The sequence below is a fragment of the Pleurodeles waltl genome, unplaced genomic scaffold (genome assembly GCF_031143425.1).
Source record: "Pleurodeles waltl isolate 20211129_DDA unplaced genomic scaffold, aPleWal1.hap1.20221129 scaffold_67, whole genome shotgun sequence".
Classification (NCBI taxonomy): domain Eukaryota; kingdom Metazoa; phylum Chordata; class Amphibia; order Caudata; family Salamandridae; genus Pleurodeles; species Pleurodeles waltl.
The window spans coordinates 808518-817265 of NW_027150384.1; the positions used below are offsets into that span (position 1 = coordinate 808518).

Consider the following 8748-nt stretch of genomic DNA (forward strand, 5'->3'; position numbering starts at 1 on the left):
GAAAAGTGATATATGCGACCAAAGGCGCATCCCCACATCAAAAATCATCTTCTGCCCATATCTAAAACACTATATTGCACAAGTAGAACAAAATAAAATCAAACAGATTATGTAGGTTAAATATACAAACAGAGATACATTCTCTCATCATAAATCACCATTTACCTATGTATAAGCAATTAAGGATGACCACTCTAGGACAGCTCACCTGTCAACAATCGGTGGAAAAAGTTGTGAGAAGAGCTGCTATCAGGAGTGAACATGCTACACTGTTAGCAAAGTGCCGTATTTCATTATGATGAAGTCAGCCACCTCCTTTAAGATGAATACCTCGTAGCAATTCACCCGCCGCCATGAGATGATAAAGGGCGCATTATCCTGCACTATCATAAAAACCTAAAATCGATGAAAAAGTGAAAGTGCATAAACAGTACATTCCATCATTCATATCATCCACATAGGATAGGCAAGTAAAGTGCATAAGAAATGCATACTACATTTCAAATCATTTTCTTAAGATAAGGAGTTACCATACACTCTATTGGGCACTAGCTTAAAGCAACATTAACATAGGAGCCTAAGGTACATGAGAAAGTGAGAGTGTATAAATACTATGTACAGTGCTTAATTTGTAAATAAAAACATGCCTGTGCTCAAAGCTCTCCTCTAAAACACGTGACTGCTGCAATTAAATGTGCGAAGATGGAATACTGAGGCAGCGTAATCCTGAAGCCACCTCGGGCCTCTTCAATCTATTTACAGCCACTCCCTGCCCCTTCAGCTCACTCTTGCAGCTTTCTGCTTTCTCCTTTCGTGATGCTTTTTCGTTTTCCTCTTCCTCCGTCTTTCCCATATGTCTTTTGCTCGCAGTAAATGCTTGAGGCAGACAAAATAAGTGCTGACCCTCAAAAATAAGTGCCGGCACCCCACACCGGAAACAACAAGCACAAATTAAGCACTGAGTACGTACCATCATTTAAAATCAATCTCCTGGGATAAACAGAATGATCTGTCTAGCTGTCAAGATCTATGAGTATAACTTTTGTTTTCTTAGCTCCACTGAGATTTTTAAAAAAGTAAACCTTGCCAGCACTCCTGGTGCATGGATTGTTTTACACTAGTGAACCACAGCTGAATATCATTGAGGCAACTCCTGTTCAGGCCCCCTGCTCAATCTGCATACATTAATGTGCCCGTAGCCGGCCCAAGTTAGCTTTTTGGATCAATGTGCGGGCCTGGGGTGGAGTGGGGGGTGCTGGGGTTGATGACTCCTGTCCTGTTGGTGAAGGGAAGGTAACAAGGCCTCCAGAAAGGCCGCTTAGACCCCCACTGGGCCGCTGGTAGCATCTGAACAGGCAGAAATGGATCTCAAATCGGCCCCCACTCTGCCCTAAAAAGCGGCCCCCACAACTACAACTCACACAGGCCCTTTGGCCATTGCCCGCCTGACCAATCCCACCCTGCCCCCACCCCATCTGTTACTCTTGTTAGCACAGCCCAGCCACCTTCTAATTGACTCCACTCACCTCAGGTTCACACCTGGCAGTCTCTTTTGCGAAGGTTTTGAAGGAGGCTGAAGCTGATATGAGCAAAGGCAGCCTGGCTCGTGCACCTGCTGAAAGAGTGGGGGGCTCCTTCTCCGAGTACAATTCAGACACACAAAGGCCTCTGAAGGGACAGTCGTGGTTCGCAGATACAAGAAATCCATCCATGAACTCTTGGTTCTTGTGACATATTATAAAACGACTTGAAAGAGCAATGTACATCTGTCAGGATGGCCGAGCGGTCTAAGGCGCTGCGTTCAGGTCGCAGTCTCCCCTGGAGGCGTGGGTTCGAATCCCACTTCTGACACAACCATCCCTTTTGGAATATTATAAATTTTCATGTGTGTTCTGGCTGTCTGCATGTAGAAACACGGGTGGAAGTCACAATTGAGAGTGCTATGCATTCAAGTTTGTAAGCAAAGTGTAAGATTTATCTTTTTATTGAACAATAAATAGTTCGAGTAAGGAACTCGAAAAGATCGAATAAATTTGTATTTAGAAAATGATTTGGGAAGTGACATCGTAAACCGTGAGTGTACATTTTGTCCCAACCAAATTATTTTTCTCTGACAGTTGCACAAATGTTCAGGCTGTTGCCAGAGCCGCTGTTTATCTTTTTCTTTCTAGCAACCATTCATTTTCCAGCCGCAAGGTGGCACTTTATCTTCAGACAAGAATTCAGATTCAGAAATGAATGACATAACCTACTGAAATAACTTGAATAGATATTCTCAGTGTTGTAAATAAATAACAGTTAGTGGGCACTGGACAGCATTCTTTCAGAGAAATTATCACTTAATTAATACTTAAATTCTGACCTACTGTAAGTAATCCGGTGTTCATGTAAAGCGCTGCAATGCCCCGTGCTACGTTGGCGCTATGTAAAACTACCAAAAAGTTAGGGTTTACTAGAGGCCCTCACAACTCTCCCACGCCACGTGGGTGCTATTTAACAAGTTTTCCGAATGTTAAGTAATCTGACCACTTTAGATCCATATCCCGTTACTTCTCATCTCTAGGACCAGTATACATAGAGAGCTGTTTTAGTGACTTCTCAAATAAAGTCTGGCCATGGACGTTCAGAACTCCATGAGTCCAGATGAGCAGTCCAGGTCCTTTTTAGGTTCCACCTGGACAGCACATGCCCTGTCTCTGTGAGACATGTTGTTTACATTCAGTGGGCTTACAGCCCGCCCACAGCTTATCATTTGTTAGCTTCAGCGTTTCCCTCACAGCCCCGGGATCCCATAGCCCACCACACACATACTGCCTTGGCTGAAACGCATATAACCATAGATTACAAACCATAAGAAAAGACAAGGCCACACCAGTTGTTGGAGAGAAGTTGACTGCAGGTTTATTATTGCTTATGTAGGCAAGACAAAATTGGGTTAACTTACTGATGATCCAAGCGCAGCCATTGGATGAGAAACCTATGCTCATCACTCACCTGATTAGACAATGAGTGCCTGTACTACACACCATCAAGAGTTATACATTTTTGGGGGTTTCCCACACTGTAAATCCGATAAAACCAAACTCACGTGTAGTGACAAAGCTGTCCAAGGCAAGGCCCCGGTTGCTCAGATTTACAACTGTCCATTGGACTAACGGGGCACTGTTGCTTTCATCCCGCGGTCCTGCCGTAAAGATTCCCCAGGAGCTGGCATGGAGCATCCCCTTTGTGCTCCGCCATGATTGCTTTCTGCACCAAATTCCTTTGGATCGCCCTGTAACTCAGGCTGCGAAACAAAACAATGGAAAAAAACGTTGCCAATATACAGGCAATCATACTCTTTAAATAAATCCAGTGGGTGAGGGTAGGATGGGTATTGTCTAGAAGCTGTCAAAAGAGGATGGGAGCCAAGGTCAACAGGTATTTAACCCTTTGCCCCTTCCCAGCTGCCCACTACCACTGGACGCCTGCAGCCCAGGGAGAGTGGACAGGTCCCTTTTCTAACATCTTAGACCCCCCCAGGCAACGTGGTCATGGGGGTGAGGGAGTGTGCCGTAGGACAGAGGAATGCGGTACTAAGCCCCTGCACCCCTAAATTGTTGTTTTGCGTACGACACAGGCAGCCCCATACTTAATATCCCATAAACCACCACACACACATTGCCCTGGTTAGAACGCATATAACCATAGAGTGAAAACCATAAGAAAAGACAAGTCCTTCATCCCCATTTGTCACAACATGTAGGCCTCACTTCCTCTTCTTGTTTTTGGCCCTCCCTTGGAGCATGTACCAAGTACTTGTGTCCATCCACTGCTCCTGTTTTTGGTGCTAATTTTCTTTGTTCAAGCACTCCATATTAGTGCTGGTGTTTCCAGTCCATCTCCCCAGTCACCATCTATGTAGCTTCTATTCCCTCCCACCCACCCCTTCTATATTGCTTCCATTCTTTTCTACCCCTCTGTGTTGCTTCTTTTCACTCCCACCCTCTACTCTACACCCCTGCACACTGCTCAATGCCAATGCACTGTATGCCAATGCAATGTATGCCACTGCACTGTATGCCACCTCACTGTATTCCACTGCATTGTATGTCACTGTACTGTATGCCACTGCACTCTACTCTTCAACACTCTGCTCTGCACCCCTCTACTCTACACCCCTGCACTCTACTCTATGCCAATGCACTGTATGCCACTGCACTCTACTCTTCAGCACTCTGCTCTGCACCACTCTACTGTACACCACTGCACTGTACTCTGCACCACTCTACTCTACACCACTGCACTCTACTCCGCACCACTCTACTCTACACCACTGCACTCTACTCTACACTGCATCACTTTACTCTACACCACTACACTCTTCAATCCACCACTCTACACCAGTGTCCTCTTTGCCCCTCTTCTCCACACCACATTACTCTTCACCACTTTACACCACTGTAGTGAATCTGTCATCCAAGGCAGAAATTCAAGTTGACACTTGTAGTTGATTAAATGTACGTTTATTTCCAGTTTGATGCATAAAAGAAACTTCATCCACCCACAAGTCAAGATCCTCCAATCTCCTCACATCTCCTTCCCAGACTCCCCCAGCATTCCAAATTCCAGAGAGTCTATGAGCCTAAAGGAAGGCAGGGGAAGCATTGGGAGAAACCAACTAAGAGAAATACATAACTAAAAGAAACACAATACATATAAAGGGAAACCATGCTGAGATAAACACAATAAAGAAATAGTGATAACACCACACTATCTTCCCCCTAAATTATAAATAAATACATATATATACATTTTTTTTTTACATCTTCACAACTCTATTCAAATTCCAAATACACCCATCATCCACTTTAATAGCACCTTTAAACACTTTGATAACTTTAAAGATTTTACTATAATGAGAAAATGTTCCACAATTTATTTTCGGCAACTTAATCTTAACAGAATCACCAACTGCAACAACAAGAGGTTTGACTGCTTTACGACGATCATATGTCAATTTCCTTTTTTCCTGTAAAATCTCATCCCTGGTCACAGCTAGTTCTTTTATTTTCTCATGGTTCAACTCTTTACTAACATATTTATTCACCCGTGAAGGATTTATGCTAGTGTTAGGCACTCTTTTCTTGAACAATACAAATGGAGATTGGCCAGTACTGGAATGTGGTGTAAACCTATAACTCTCAACTTTAGATTTAACAGCTTCCATCCAATTACATCCTGTTAATCTTGCTACTTGAATAGTTTCCTTCAATGTCCTGTTAAAGCGCTCAACCATACCATTAGTTTCAGGATGATATAGAGCACTTTTCTTATGCAATATGCCTCTAGATGCTAAAAACTCAGACATGTGCTTAGAGGTGAATTGAACCCCATTATCTGTTATGATGCATTTGGAATATCCTTCTCTAGAAAATACCCCTGAAAGAAAATTAGTAATTGATTCTGGCCAATGAGACAACATGTCCATTACAACAACAATATACTTAGAAGTTGAACCACACACAACAGGACCCATAATATCCATTGCAACATCCTCCCACACTTCATTAGGAATTTTCCTGATTTCTAATGGACGTGACCTACACTTGAAAGTTTTATCTGCAAATTTGCATTCCACACAGTCGCGAACAACTCTTTCCAACGCTAAATCCATTCTCGGCCACCAATAAAATTCTCTCAACCATTCTTTTGTCTTGCAAATCTTTCACGCAAACCAGATGGAGGTACTAATCTTCCACTCCTAAAAACCAAACCATTCTCAACTGAAAGTTCATTCCAAATTTTTTTATACACATTCTCTTCATCACAGTCAGCAGGAACACAATTAGATTCGATCAAATCCTTTACCCGTTTCAAGCTAGTATCATTACTAAACTCCGTTAACCACTCATCTTCCGTGATACAACCATCAGTCAAAATGCACACTTTCACATCCTCATCAACCCACCATGTGCTACAATCCGTATCTTGGTCCCAGCTAAAAGATCTTAACCTTGACAAACAGTCAGCTGTGCGGTTCTCACATCCAGGGACATATCTGACAGAAAATTGAAAGTCTTGAAGACCAACAATCTACTTGCAAATACGTGAAGAAATACAGTCTAGACCCTTCTTATCAAAAATCTCTTGTAAAGGCTTATGATCAGATTGCACAACAAACCTAGATCCCCATAGAAACTGTTTAAACTTCTTTATAGCCCAGTAGATAGCTAGTGCTTCTTTTTCAATGGTGGAATACCTCGACTCCGCTCCCCTTAACGCTCTGGAAGCAAATGCCATAGTAACATCCTTACCATCATACTTTTGCTTAAGAACACTTCCTAAACCCTTTTCTGAGGCATCAGTTATAATCCAACAGGGAAACCCTGGACGAAAACTGTTGAGACATTGAGCAGAAGATAGTGCATTTTTTAGATCCTCAAATTCTTTCTTGCAAGCCTCTGACCATACAAAATCAACACCTTTCTTAAGTAACTCTCTAATGCAGCAAGACCTACTGGCAAAATTAGGAACAAATTTGGAATAAAATTCCGCCATGCCTAAGAAAACTTGTACATCTTCTCTTTTAACAGGATCCGCAAAATTAACTACAGTTTTAACTAGATCCTCTTTCGGTTTAACACCTTGAGAAGAAATTACATGTCCTAAATACGTGATATCTGAACATGCAAACTTGCATTTTTCTCCCTTGAGTGTGATTCCCTTACTACGAAATTGTTTTAAGACTTCTCTAACTTTGGAAAGATGTTGTTCAAGAGTGTTAGAAAAAATGAGAACATCATCTTGAAAAAATCTAACACCATCAGTTTTCCCAAGAATATGATACATTAGTCTTTGAAATACAGAAGCAGCAGAGCACAAACCAAATGGCATCCTATTAAACTTAAACACACCAAAGGGAGTGATGAAAGATGTCAACAATTTTGATTCTTCACACAATTGAACTTGGTGATAAGCTGAACTCAAATCTAATGTCGTAAAATATTTTGCCTCTCCTAAAAGACAGACCATTTCATTTATGTTTGGTAAAGGAAATTTGTCTTCAATCACAGCTTTGTTGAGATGTCTAAGGTCCACACAGTCTAATATCTCCCGATTTCTTCACAGCAACAACAATGGGGGCGACCCATTGTGCAGCCTCGACTTCTTCAATGATGCCTTCAGATTGTAACCTTTGTAATTCAGATTTAACCTTGTCTTGTAAAGTGAAAGGAATTTTTCTTACTTTGCACGCTACAGGGCTGACACCCTCCTTAAGACAAATACGATGTTTGTATCCCGTAACGCACCCTACTTTAGAAGAAAATACATCAGAAAATTCACCTATGATGTCGTCTTTGATGCTGCAAACATTTTGAACTAATACTTGAGGAATAGAATTGGGATTTAATATAATCCCAAGCATCTTCTGATGTGGCCAACTCAGAATTGTGTCACCAACAACTGGAACATATATTTTCTCTGAAATTGTGTTCCCTTTAAAGGTTATGGCGGCTTCAAAGTAACCCTTGAGCTCAATAGGTTTACCGCCATAACTGTAGGGAATGATATCAGGATCCAGTAAAGAAACTCTTCCCATAAAATGCTTAGTGAAATCCGAAACTGATACTAAGGAAAGTTTCGCGCCCGAATCCATCATCATAGAAATAGATGTTCCGTTGACATCCACAAAATCCGAAGGGTACTGACAAGTATTATTGGCACACAATTAACATCATAAATAATCTGAAGAACAAAATCTCGATCATCATTACAATCAATTTCCTGAACTTTGACTTTAGACTTAGAAAATGATTTGCAATACTTAGCAAAATGTCCCTTCTTGGAACATTTGTTACAAATAATATGAATAGCAGGACAATCTTGGCTATTAGCTAAATGAGTTGTAGAACCACACCTAAAACACATCAGTTTTGCTCTAATGTTTGCTTGAAACTTGTTATTAGTTTTTGTATTTATAGCTTGGACCTCCATAGAAACACCTTTGGATTTCCTCAAATTATCAATACAAGCCATCGAATGTTCAACTTGCTTAGCAATGATTAACACTTCATCTAGTGATGGATCACTTTTGACCCATAATGCTTCTCTTACTTTGTCGCATTTATATTCAAGCATGAATTGGTCTCTAATACGTTCTTCTAGATTTTCTCCGAAGTTACATGATGAAGCTAGTTTGCGTAAAGCTGTGACAAAATCTTCAATAGATTCATCATCCATCTGCTTACGTTTCCCAAAATAGTAACGTTGTAAAATGATAGAAACTTTGGGAAGAAAGTGATTGTCCAGTCTAAGTAAAGTAGAATCAAATTCATTCAAAGAGTTGTCACCTTCCGCACCATCTGATGTTGTTATTGCAGGTAAAGTTTCCAAGATTTCTTGACCCTCCGCACCAAGACAATGTTGTAAAACAGAAGTCTTTCTTTCAGAGGATAGGTTGCTGCCACAGACGTGCATGTAAGTCAGGAAAACCTTTTTCCATTTTTGCCACGATATAGGAGGTTCTCCAGGAAGCGCAAGAAAAAATGGTGGAGGTGTAATGTTCTGCATAATCACTTATTATTACAGGGAAAGAAAAAAAAATTTACAAAAAAATGTAACACAGAAAATGAAGTGCCACTTAAAAGAAATAAAATATCCAGAAAAAAACAATGACAGAGTAGAGCAGGCCAACTTGTTTCCAAAAATAAACGTAATAAAATAGCAGTTTTAAACGGATAATTTAGAGCTAAACTCTGTTTATTT

The 8748-nt window shown here is 40.9% G+C and overlaps 1 non-coding gene across 1 annotated transcript; it reads left to right on the forward strand.

The window, feature by feature from the left end:
- The first annotated feature begins 1768 nt into the window (after positions 1 to 1768).
- On the forward strand, positions 1769 to 1851 carry TRNAL-CAG (transfer RNA leucine (anticodon CAG)). Its single transcript has one exon. It is a non-coding gene; the product is annotated as a tRNA-Leu (tRNA).
- Positions 1852 to 8748: the final 6897 nt, after the last annotated feature.